Below are 13,680 nucleotides of genomic sequence, written 5' to 3'. Positions count from 1 at the left end.
GTGTCCATACGTTTGTTCTCTACCTCTGTGTCTCTATTTCTGCCCTGCAAACCAGTTCATCTGTACCATTTTTCTAGGTTCCACATATAGGCATTAATATACAATATTTGTTTTTCTCTTTCTGACTTACTTCACTCTGCATGACAGTCTCTAGATCCATCAACTTCTCTACAAATGACCGTTTCATTCCTTTTTATGGCTGAGTAATATTCCATTTTATATATGTACCACATCTTTATCCATTCGTCTGTCTGTGGCCATTTAGGTTGCTTCCATTACCTGGCTATTGTAAATAGTGCTGCAATGAACATTGTGGTGAATGTGTCTTTGTGATTTATGGTTTTCTCTGGGTATATGCCGAGAAGTGGGATTGCTGGATCCTATGGTAATTCTCTTTTTAGTTTTTTAAAGGAACCTCCATACTGTTCTCCATAGTGACTGTATCAATTTACATTCCCACCAATAGCGGAAGAGGGTTCCTTTTGTCCACACCCTCCCCAGAATTTGTTGTTTGTAGATTATCTGATGATGCCGATTCTAACAGGTGTGAGGTCTTACCTCATTGAACTTTTGATTTGCATTTCTCTAATAATTAGTGATGTTGAGCAGCTTTTCATGTGCGTCTTGGCCATCTCTGTGTCTTCTTTGAAGAAACGTCTCTTTAGATCTTCTGCCCATTTTTGTATTGGGTTGTTTGTTTTATTAATATTAAGCTGCATGAGCTGTTTATATATATTGGAGATTAAACCTTTGTCCATTGATTCGTTTGTGAACGTTTTCGCCCATTCTGAGGGTTGCCTTTTTCCATTCCCGTTTTTTTAACAAAGAAAGAAAGAAAGCAAAAGAAGCAGAACACTAATGTGCGTGAAATATGCCTCTTGAAACTGTCGTTTTGAAATATGGACGTCTTTTGAATTTTTTGGTCGATATATGACCCCAGGATTTGTTTTCAGGGCAGGTGTCATTTACAGGCCTGTAATGATTTGGAATATCCACTGATCATTAGCGCTGGGATTAAAGCTGCTGTTGTGTGAAACGGCCACAAGGTGGCAGCAGTTCTCCCTTACCAAATCTGGTTACTAGGGCAGCAGAGCCTCAATGGAAGTCGCGTTCTAGATTGGAATGTAGAACGGAATGTGCCAGGAGAAAGCCCCTCAAGTTTGTCTCACTACTTCTTGTTCGTGTTTTTAATTTAATTTTTTATTTTTTATTACAGCAAGTTTGAGTACAACGTTTAGCTTGTTGTAGGTGTGCAAGAGGTGGTTCTTTTACACATATACATATGTCTGTTCTTCCTGGGAACCTTTTCCCATGTACGTTATGACAGAATGTTGAGTAGTCTTCTCTTGGTACTCCGTAGGTCTTTGGTGATTATATACGTCTACTGTGTTTGTATATGTCTGTTAACCCCAATATCGTAATGAATTCAATCCTCACACCTTTCCTTTGGTGAACCATAAGTTTGTTTAATGAATCTGTGATTGCCCTTCTCCGTGGAAATATCTGCCCTGGTATCAATTTATAGGTAACACCTATAAGTGATATGATATGATATGTGTCTTTCACTTTCTGACTTACTCCAAGTCACGTGATTACCTCTAGACTCATCTACGGTGCTGCAAATGGCATTGTTTCCTTTTTTTCCTTGGCAAATATTCTCTCTTAGCGAGGTCCATTTTCTGCAATGTGATTCCCTGAGGGCTGAGGATTAGCTGACCTGGGCAGCCTGACCCTGCCGGCAAGCCCTCCACAGGTGTGCCTGGGTTGAGGTCAATATAAACAGCACTCCAGGCAGCAATAGCCCCTGCAGCTGTGCCTGACTCCATATTCTCTGCACCAGCAGCAGTCTCGGGGCTGTGCTGGTGGGAGGGTGTGAGGGTCCACGGCTTTGTGGGTGGCCCGGTGTGAGTGGGGCTCTGCTGGATTTTCGGCAGGAGATGCCAGGCTGCCACCTGTAAAGAAGAGGATGTGTCACCCATAACTTCCACTGGAATATCTCTCCGGGCTGAGGTGAGGAAGGAAAAAAGGAATGGGGGACGGGACAGGAGGGGTATCTCAGGCAGGGCAATGGAAAGCTTCCAGAAGAGCGCCCGTGGCCAGGACCATCCTGGCTGACCTGCAGGCACCAAGTTGGCCTGCGTGCTGTCGCTGATGTGCCTCCACGGCCCTTCCTCTAGGCTTTCAAGCCCTTGTACATATTCAGGTGTTTCACCTGGGAAGGGTGGGAACAGTTCAGCAGCAGCTGGCGTGGGGCTCAGCTCACGTTTACTCACAGTGGCCTCGGCACGGTCCACCAGCTTTGCAATAAAGACGCTCCTTGCGTGGGCGGGCGGGGCTGCTGGCTGTATGGGAGATGATTCCCCACCTCTGACCAATTTCAGAATTGTTTACCACTGGAGCAAGTGCCTTGGTCGTGTTTTCCTCTGTATAACTGTTAGGTTCAGTTTTTTTTTTCTTTTTTGGTTCAAGTTAGATTTTATTCCTCTTTTATGTATTTATGGATATAAGCATGGAAATAATTCATTCTTATAAATACATCAGTGTGAATGGAAGAACATTTTTTTCTGTTTTATTTTTACATTTTATTTTTAAAAATTTTGAAATTTAATTTTATTTATTTTTTTTATACAGTAGGTTATTATTAGTTATCTATTTTATGTATAAACATGTATACAGGTCAATCCCAATCTCCCAACTCATCCCACCACCACCACCCCATGGCTTCCCCCACTTTGTGTCCATACGTTTGTTCTCTACCTCTGTGTCTCTATTTCTGCCCTGCAAACCAGTTCATCTGTACCATTTTTCTAGGTTCCACATATAGGCCTTAATATACAATATTTGTTTTTCTCTTTCTGACTTACTTCACTCTGCATGACAGTCTCTAGATCCATCAACTTCTCTACAAATGACCGTTTCATTCCTTTTTATGGATGAGTAATATTCCATTTTATATATGTACCACATCTTTATCCATTCGTCTGTCTGTGGCCATTTAGGTTGCTTCCATTACCTGGCTATTGTAAATAGTGCTGCAATGAACATTGTGGTGAATGTGTCTTTGTGATTTATGGTTTTCTCTGGGTATATGCCCAGAAGTGGGATTGCTGGATCCTATGGTAATTCTCTTTTTAGTTTTTTAAAGGAACCTCCATACTGTTCTCCATAGTGACTGTATCAATTTACATTCCCACCAATAGCGGAAGAGGGTTCCTTTTGTCCACACCCTCCCCAGAATTTGTTGTTTGTAGATTATCTGATGATGCCGATTCTAACAGGTGTGAGGTCTTACCTCATTGTAGTTTTGATTTGCATTTCTCTAATAATTAGTGATGTTGAGCAGCTTTTCATGTGCGTCTTGGCCATCTCTGTGTCTTCTTTGAAGAAACGTCTCTTTAGATCTTCTGCCCATTTTTGTATTGGGTTGTTTGTTTTATTAATATTAAGCTGCATGAGCTGTTTATATATATTGGAGATTAAACCTTTGTCCATTGATTCGTTTGTGAACGTTTTCGCCCATTCTGAGGGTTGCCTTTTTCCATTCCCGTTTTTTTAACAAAGAAAGAAAGAAAGCAAAAGAAGCAGAACACTAATGTGCGTGAAATATGCCTCTTGAAACTGTCGTTTTGAAATATGGACGTCTTTTGAATTTTTTGGTCGATATATGACCCCAGGATTTGTTTTCAGGGCAGGTGTCATTTACAGGCCTGTAATGATTTGGAATATCCACTGACCATTAGCGCTGGGATTAAAGCTGCAGTTGTGTGAAACGGCCACAAGGTGGCAGCAGTTCTCCCTTACCAAATCTGGTTACTAGGGCAGCAGAGCCTCAATGGAAGTCGCGTTCTAGATTGGAATGTAGAACGGAATGTGCCAGGAGAAAGCCCCTCAAGTTTGTCTCACTACTTCTTGTTCGTGTTTTTAATTTAATTTTTTATGTTTTATTACAGCAAGTTTGAGTACAACGTTTAGCTTGTTGTAGGTGTGCAAGAGGTGGTACTTTTACACATATACATATGTCTGTTCTCCCTGGGATCCTTTTCCCATGTACGTTATGACAGAATGTTGAGTAGTCTTCTCTTGGTACTCCGTAGGTCTTTGGTGATTATATACGTCTACTGTGTTTGTATATGTCTGTTAACCCCAATATCGTAATGAATTCAATCCTCACACCTTTCCTTTGGTGAACCATAAGTTTGTTTAATGAATCTGTGATTGCCCTTCTCCGTGGAAATATCTGCCCTGGTATCAATTTATAGGTAACACCAATAAGTGATATGATATGATATGTGTCTTTCACTTTCTGACTTACTCCAAGTCACGTGATTACCTCTAGACTCATCTACGGTGCTGCAAATGGCATTGTGTCCTTTTTTTCCTTGGCCAATATTCTCTCTTAGCGAGGTCCATTTTCTGCAATGTGATTCCCTGAGGGCTGAGGATTAGCTGACCTGGGCAGCCTGACCCTGCCGGCAAGCCCTCCCCAGGTGTGCCTGGGTTGAGGTCAATATAAACAGCACTCCAGGCAGCAATAGCCCCTGCAGCTGTGCCTGACTCCATATTCTCTGCACCATCAGCAGTCTCGGGGCTGTGCTGGTGGGAGGGTGTGAGGGTTCACGGCTTTGTTGGTGGCCCGGTGTGAGTGGGGCTCTGCTGGATTTTCGGCAGGAGTTGCCAGGCTGCCACCTGTAAAGAAGAGGATGTGTCACCCATAACTTCCACTGGAATATCTCTCCGGGCTGAGGTGAGGAAGGAAAAAAAGGAGTGGGGGCCGGGACAGGAGGGGTATCTCAGGCAGGGCAATGGAAAGCTTCCAGAAGAGCGCCCGTGGCCAGGACCATCCTGGCTGACCTGCAGGCACCAAGTTGGCCTGCGTGCTGTCGCTGGTGTGCCTCCACGGCCCTTCCTCTAGGCTTTCAAGCCCTTGTACATATTCAGGTGTTTCACCTGGGAAGGGTGGGAACAGTTCAGCAGCAGCTGGCCTGGGGCTCAGCTCACGTTTACTCACAGAGGCCTCGGCACGGTCCCCCAGCTTTGCAATAAGGACGCTCCTTGCGTGGGCGGGCGGGGCTGCTGGCTGTATGGGAGATGATTCCCCACCTCTGACCAATTTCAGAATTTTTTACCACTGGAGCAAGTGCCTTGGTCGTGTTTTCCTCTGTATAACTGTTAGGTTCATTTTTTTTTTCTTTTTTGGTTCAAGTTAGATTTTATTCCTCTTTTATGTATTTATGGATATAAGCATGGAAATAATTCATTCTTATAAATACATCAGTGTGAATGGAAGAACTTTTTTTTCTGTATTATTTTTACATTTTATTTTTAAAAAATTTGAAATTTAATTTTATTTATTTTTTTATACAGTAGGTTATTATTAGTTATCTATTTTATGCATAAACATGTATACAGGTCAATCCCAATCTCCCAACTCATCCCACCACCACCACCCCATGGCTTCCCCCACTTTGTGTCCATACGTTTGTTCTCTACCTCTGTGTCTCTATTTCTGCCCTGCAAACCAGTTCATCTGTACCATTTTTCTAGGTTCCACATATAGGCATTAATATACAATATTTGTTTTTCTCTTTCTGACTTACTTCACTCTGCATGACAGTCTCTAGATCCATCAACTTCTCTACAAATGACCGTTTCATTCCTTTTTATGGCTGAGTAATATTCCATTTTATATATGTACCACATCTTTATCCATTCGTCTGTCTGTGGCCATTTAGGTTGCTTCCATTACCTGGCTATTGTAAATAGTGCTGCAATGAACATTGTGGTGAATGTGTCTTTGTGATTTATGGTTTTCTCTGGGTATATGCCGAGAAGTGGGATTGCTGGATCCTATGGTAATTCTCTTTTTAGTTTTTTAAAGGAACCTCCATACTGTTCTCCATAGTGACTGTATCAATTTACATTCCCACCAATAGCGGAAGAGGGTTCCTTTTGTCCACACCCTCCCCAGAATTTGTTGTTTGTAGATTATCTGATGATGCCGATTCTAACAGGTGTGAGGTCTTACCTCATTGAAGTTTTGATTTGCATTTCTCTAATAATTAGTGATGTTGAGCAGCTTTTCATGTGCGTCTTGGCCATCTCTGTGTCTTCTTTGAAGAAACGTCTCTTTAGATCTTCTGCCCATTTTTGTATTGGGTTGTTTGTTTTATTAATATTAAGCTGCATGAGCTGTTTATATATATTGGAGATTAAACCTTTGTCCATTGATTCGTTTGTGAACGTTTTCGCCCATTCTGAGGGTTGCCTTTTTCCATTCCCGTTTTTTTAACAAAGAAAGAAAGAAAGCAAAAGAAGCAGAACACTAATGTGCGTGAAATATGCCTCTTGAAACTGTCGTTTTGAAATATGGACGTCTTTTGAATTTTTTGGTCGATATATGACCCCAGGATTTGTTTTCAGGGCAGGTGTCATTTACAGGCCTGTAATGATTTGGAATATCCACTGATCATTAGCGCTGGGATTAAAGCTGCTGTTGTGTGAAACGGCCACAAGGTGGCAGCAGTTCTCCCTTACCAAATCTGGTTACTAGGGCAGCAGAGCCTCAATGGAAGTCGCGTTCTAGATTGGAATGTAGAACGGAATGTGCCAGGAGAAAGCCCCTCAAGTTTGTCTCACTACTTCTTGTTCGTGTTTTTAATTTAATTTTTTATTTTTTATTACAGCAAGTTTGAGTACAACGTTTAGCTTGTTGTAGGTGTGCAAGAGGTGGTTCTTTTACACATATACATATGTCTGTTCTTCCTGGGATCCTTTTCCCATGTACGTTATGACAGAATGTTGAGTAGTCTTCTCTTGGTACTCCGTAGGTCTTTGGTGATTATATACGTCTACTGTGTTTGTATATGTCTGTTAACCCCAATATCGTAATGAATTCAATCCTCACACCTTTCCTTTGGTGAACCATAAGTTTGTTTAATGAATCTGTGATTGCCCTTCTCCGTGGAAATATCTGCCCTGGTATCAATTTATAGGTAACACCTATAAGTGATATGATATGATATGTGTCTTTCACTTTCTGACTTACTCCAAGTCACGTGATTACCTCTAGACTCATCTACGGTGCTGCAAATGGCATTGTTTCCTTTTTTTCCTTGGCAAATATTCTCTCTTAGCGAGGTCCATTTTCTGCAATGTGATTCCCTGAGGGCTGAGGATTAGCTGACCTGGGCAGCCTGACCCTGCCGGCAAGCCCTCCACAGGTGTGCCTGGGTTGAGGTCAATATAAACAGCACTCCAGGCAGCAATAGCCCCTGCAGCTGTGCCTGACTCCATATTCTCTGCACCAGCAGCAGTCTCGGGGCTGTGCTGGTGGGAGGGTGTGAGGGTCCACGGCTTTGTGGGTGGCCCGGTGTGAGTGGGGCTCTGCTGGATTTTCGGCAGGAGATGCCAGGCTGCCACCTGTAAAGAAGAGGATGTGTCACCCATAACTTCCACTGGAATATCTCTCCGGGCTGAGGTGAGGAAGGAAAAAAGGAATGGGGGACGGGACAGGAGGGGTATCTCAGGCAGGGCAATGGAAAGCTTCCAGAAGAGCGCCCGTGGCCAGGACCATCCTGGCTGACCTGCAGGCACCAAGTTGGCCTGCGTGCTGTCGCTGATGTGCCTCCACGGCCCTTCCTCTAGGCTTTCAAGCCCTTGTACATATTCAGGTGTTTCACCTGGGAAGGGTGGGAACAGTTCAGCAGCAGCTGGCGTGGGGCTCAGCTCACGTTTACTCACAGTGGCCTCGGCACGGTCCACCAGCTTTGCAATAATGACGCTCCTTGCGTGGGCGGGCGGGGCTGCTGGCTGTATGGGAGATGATTCCCCACCTCTGACCAATTTCAGAATTGTTTACCACTGGAGCAAGTGCCTTGGTCGTGTTTTCCTCTGTATAACTGTTAGGTTCAGTTTTTTTTTTCTTTTTTGGTTCAAGTTAGATTTTATTCCTCTTTTATGTATTTATGGATATAAGCATGGAAATAATTCATTCTTATAAATACATCAGTGTGAATGGAAGAACATTTTTTTCTGTTTTATTTTTACATTTTATTTTTAAAAATTTTGAAATTTAATTTTATTTATTTTTTTTATACAGTAGGTTATTATTAGTTATCTATTTTATGTATAAACATGTATACAGGTCAATCCCAATCTCCCAACTCATCCCACCACCACCACCCCATGGCTTCCCCCACTTTGTGTCCATACGTTTGTTCTCTACCTCTGTGTCTCTATTTCTGCCCTGCAAACCAGTTCATCTGTACCATTTTTCTAGGTTCCACATATAGGCCTTAATATACAATATTTGTTTTTCTCTTTCTGACTTACTTCACTCTGCATGACAGTCTCTAGATCCATCAACTTCTCTACAAATGACCGTTTCATTCCTTTTTATGGATGAGTAATATTCCATTTTATATATGTACCACATCTTTATCCATTCGTCTGTCTGTGGCCATTTAGGTTGCTTCCATTACCTGGCTATTGTAAATAGTGCTGCAATGAACATTGTGGTGAATGTGTCTTTGTGATTTATGGTTTTCTCTGGGTATATGCCCAGAAGTGGGATTGCTGGATCCTATGGTAATTCTCTTTTTAGTTTTTTAAAGGAACCTCCATACTGTTCTCCATAGTGACTGTATCAATTTACATTCCCACCAATAGCGGAAGAGGGTTCCTTTTGTCCACACCCTCCCCAGAATTTGTTGTTTGTAGATTATCTGATGATGCCGATTCTAACAGGTGTGAGGTCTTACCTCATTGTAGTTTTGATTTGCATTTCTCTAATAATTAGTGATGTTGAGCAGCTTTTCATGTGCGTCTTGGCCATCTCTGTGTCTTCTTTGAAGAAACGTCTCTTTAGATCTTCTGCCCATTTTTGTATTGGGTTGTTTGTTTTATTAATATTAAGCTGCATGAGCTGTTTATATATATTGGAGATTAAACCTTTGTCCATTGATTCGTTTGTGAACGTTTTCGCCCATTCTGAGGGTTGCCTTTTTCCATTCCCGTTTTTTTAACAAAGAAAGAAAGAAAGCAAAAGAAGCAGAACACTAATGTGCGTGAAATATGCCTCTTGAAACTGTCGTTTTGAAATATGGACGTCTTTTGAATTTTTTGGTCGATATATGACCCCAGGATTTGTTTTCAGGGCAGGTGTCATTTACAGGCCTGTAATGATTTGGAATATCCACTGACCATTAGCGCTGGGATTAAAGCTGCAGTTGTGTGAAACGGCCACAAGGTGGCAGCAGTTCTCCCTTACCAAATCTGGTTACTAGGGCAGCAGAGCCTCAATGGAAGTCGCGTTCTAGATTGGAATGTAGAACGGAATGTGCCAGGAGAAAGCCCCTCAAGTTTGTCTCACTACTTCTTGTTCGTGTTTTTAATTTAATTTTTTATGTTTTATTACAGCAAGTTTGAGTACAACGTTTAGCTTGTTGTAGGTGTGCAAGAGGTGGTACTTTTACACATATACATATGTCTGTTCTCCCTGGGATCCTTTTCCCATGTACGTTATGACAGAATGTTGAGTAGTCTTCTCTTGGTACTCCGTAGGTCTTTGGTGATTATATACGTCTACTGTGTTTGTATATGTCTGTTAACCCCAATATCGTAATGAATTCAATCCTCACACCTTTCCTTTGGTGAACCATAAGTTTGTTTAATGAATCTGTGATTGCCCTTCTCCGTGGAAATATCTGCCCTGGTATCAATTTATAGGTAACACCAATAAGTGATATGATATGATATGTGTCTTTCACTTTCTGACTTACTCCAAGTCACGTGATTACCTCTAGACTCATCTACGGTGCTGCAAATGGCATTGTGTCCTTTTTTTCCTTGGCCAATATTCTCTCTTAGCGAGGTCCATTTTCTGCAATGTGATTCCCTGAGGGCTGAGGATTAGCTGACCTGGGCAGCCTGACCCTGCCGGCAAGCCCTCCCCAGGTGTGCCTGGGTTGAGGTCAATATAAACAGCACTCCAGGCAGCAATAGCCCCTGCAGCTGTGCCTGACTCCATATTCTCTGCACCAGCAGCAGTCTCGGGGCTGTGCTGGTGGGAGGGTGGGAGGGTTCACGGCTTTGTTGGTGGCCCGGTGTGAGTGGGGCTCTGCTGGATTTTCGGCAGGAGTTGCCAGGCTGCCACCTGTAAAGAAGAGGATGTGTCACCCATAACTTCCACTGGAATATCTCTCCGGGCTGAGGTGAGGAAGGAAAAAAAGGAGTGGGGGCCGGGACAGGAGGGGTATCTCAGGCAGGGCAATGGAAAGCTTCCAGAAGAGCGCCCGTGGCCAGGACCATCCTGGCTGACCTGCAGGCACCAAGTTGGCCTGCGTGCTGTCGCTGGTGTGCCTCCACGGCCCTTCCTCTAGGCTTTCAAGCCCTTGTACATATTCAGGTGTTTCACCTGGGAAGGGTGGGAACAGTTCAGCAGCAGCTGGCCTGGGGCTCAGCTCACGTTTACTCACAGAGGCCTCGGCAAGGTCCCCAGCTTTGCAATAAGGACGCTCCTTGCGTGGGCGGGCGGGGCTGCTGGCTGTATGGGAGATGATTCCCCACCTCTGACCAATTTCAGAATTGTTTACCACTGGAGCAAGTGCCTTGGTAGTGTTTTCCTCTGTATAACTGTTTGGTTCAGTTTTTTTTTTCTTTTTGGTTCAAGTTAGATTTTATTCCTCTTTTATGTATTTATGGATATAAGCATGGAAATAATTCATTCTTATAAATACATCAGTGTGAATGGAAGAACTTTTTTTTCTGTATTATTTTTACATTTTATTTTTAAAAAATTTGAAATTTAATTTTATTTATTTTTTTACAGTAGGTTATTATTAGTTATCTATTTTATGCATAAACATGTATACAGGTCAATCCCAATCTCCCAACTCATCCCACCACCACCACCCCATGGCTTCCCCCACTTTGTGTCCATACGTTTGTTCTCTACCTCTGTGTCTCTATTTCTGCCCTGCAAACCAGTTCATCTGTACCATTTTTCTAGGTTCCACATATAGGCATTAATATACAATATTTGTTTTTCTCTTTCTGACTTACTTCACTCTGCATGACAGTCTCTAGATCCATCAACTTCTCTACAAATGACCGTTTCATTCCTTTTTATGGCTGAGTAATATTCCATTTTATATATGTACCACATCTTTATCCATTCGTCTGTCTGTGGCCATTTAGGTTGCTTCCATTACCTGGCTATTGTAAATAGTGCTGCAATGAACATTGTGGTGAATGTGTCTTTGTGATTTATGGTTTTCTCTGGGTATATGCCCAGAAGTGGGATTGCTGGATCCTATGGTAATTCTCTTTTTAGTTTTTTAAAGGAACCTCCATACTGTTCTCCATAGTGACTGTATCAATTTACATTCCCACCAATAGCGGAAGAGGGTTCCTTTTGTCCACACCCTCCCCAGAATTTGTTGTTTCTACATTATCTGATGATGCCGATTCTAACAGGTGTGAGGTCTTACCTCATTGTAGTTTTGATTTGCATTTCTCTAATAATTAGTGATGTTGAGCAGCTTTTCATGTGCGTCTTGGCCATCTCTGTGTCTTCTTTGAAGAAACGTCTCTTTAGATCTTCTGCCCATTTTTGTATTGGGTTGTTTGTTTTATTAATATTAAGCTGCATGAGCTGTTTATATATATTGGAGATTAAACCTTTGTCCATTGATTCGTTTGTGAACGTTTTCGCCCATTCTGAGGGTTGCCTTTTTCCATTCCCGTTTTTTTAACAAAGAAAGAAAGAAAGCAAAAGAAGCAGAACACTAATGTGCGTGAAATATGCCTCTTGAAACTGTCGTTTTGAAATATGGACGTCTTTTGAATTTTTTGGTCGATATATGACCCCAGGATTTGTTTTCAGGGCAGGTGTCATTTACAGGCCTGTAATGATTTGGAATATCCACTGACCATTAGCGCTGGGATTAAAGCTGCAGTTGTGTGAAACGGCCACAAGGTGGCAGCAGTTCTCCCTTACCAAATCTGGTTACTAGGGCAGCAGAGCCTCAATGGAAGTCGCGTTCTAGATTGGAATGTAGAACGGAATGTGCCAGGAGAAAGCCCCTCAAGTTTGTCTCACTACTTCTTGTTCGTGTTTTTAATTTAATTTTTTATGTTTTATTACAGCAAGTTTGAGTACAACGTTTAGCTTGTTGTAGGTGTGCAAGAGGTGGTACTTTTACACATATACATATGTCTGTTCTCCCTGGGATCCTTTTCCCATGTACGTTATGACAGAATGTTGAGTAGTCTTCTCTTGGTACTCCGTAGGTCTTTGGTGATTATATACGTCTACTGTGTTTGTATATGTCTGTTAACCCCAATATCGTAATGAATTCAATCCTCACACCTTTCCTTTGGTGAACCATAAGTTTGTTTAATGAATCTGTGATTGCCCTTCTCCGTGGAAATATCTGCCCTGGTATCAATTTATAGGTAACACCAATAAGTGATATGATATGATATGTGTCTTTCACTTTCTGACTTACTCCAAGTCACGTGATTACCTCTAGACTCATCTACGGTGCTGCAAATGGCATTGTGTCCTTTTTTTCCTTGGCCAATATTCTCTCTTAGCGAGGTCCATTTTCTGCAATGTGATTCCCTGAGGGCTGAGGATTAGCTGACCTGGGCAGCCTGACCCTGCCGGCAAGCCCTCCCCAGGTGTGCCTGGGTTGAGGTCAATATAAACAGCACTCCAGGCAGCAATAGCCCCTGCAGCTGTGCCTGACTCCATATTCTCTGCACCATCAGCAGTCTCGGGGCTGTGCTGGTGGGAGGGTGTGAGGGTTCACGGCTTTGTTGGTGGCCCGGTGTGAGTGGGGCTCTGCTGGATTTTCGGCAGGTGTTGCCAGGCTGCCACCTGTAAAGAAGAGGATGTGTCACCCATAACTTCCACTGGAATATCTCTCCGGGCTGAGGTGAGGAAGGAAAAAAAGGAGTGGGGGCCGGGACAGGAGGGGTATCTCAGGCAGGGCAATGGAAAGCTTCCAGAAGAGCGCCCGTGGCCAGGACCATCCTGGCTGACCTGCAGGCACCAAGTTGGCCTGCGTGCTGTCGCTGGTGTGCCTCCACGGCCCTTCCTCTAGGCTTTCAAGCCCTTGTACATATTCAGGTGTTTCACCTGGGAAGGGTGGGAACAGTTCAGCAGCAGCTGGCCTGGGGCTCAGCTCACGTTTACTCACAGAGGCCTCGGCAAGGTCCCCAGCTTTGCAATAAGGACGCTCCTTGCGTGGGCGGGCGGGGCTGCTGGCTGTATGGGAGATGATTCCCCACCTCTGACCAATTTCAGAATTGTTTACCACTGGAGCAAGTGCCTTGGTAGTGTTTTCCTCTGTATAACTGTTTGGTTCAGTTTTTTTTTTCTTTTTGGTTCAAGTTAGATTTTATTCCTCTTTTATGTATTTATGGATATAAGCATGGAAATAATTCATTCTTATAAATACATCAGTGTGAATGGAAGAACTTTTTTTTCTGTATTATTTTTACATTTTATTTTTAAAAAATTTGAAATTTAATTTTATTTATTTTTTTACAGTAGGTTATTATTAGTTATCTATTTTATGCATAAACATGTATACAGGTCAATCCCAATCTCCCAACTCATCCCACCACCACCACCCCATGGCTTCCCCCACTTTGTGTCCATACGTTTGTTCT

Source organism: Mesoplodon bidens, assembly GCF_964165515.1.
Source record: "Mesoplodon bidens genome assembly, chromosome: Y".
NCBI classification, from domain to species: Eukaryota; Metazoa; Chordata; class Mammalia; order Artiodactyla; family Ziphiidae; genus Mesoplodon; species Mesoplodon bidens.
The sequence above is the reverse complement of the archived record's forward strand: the minus strand, read 5'-3'. Positions refer to the sequence as shown.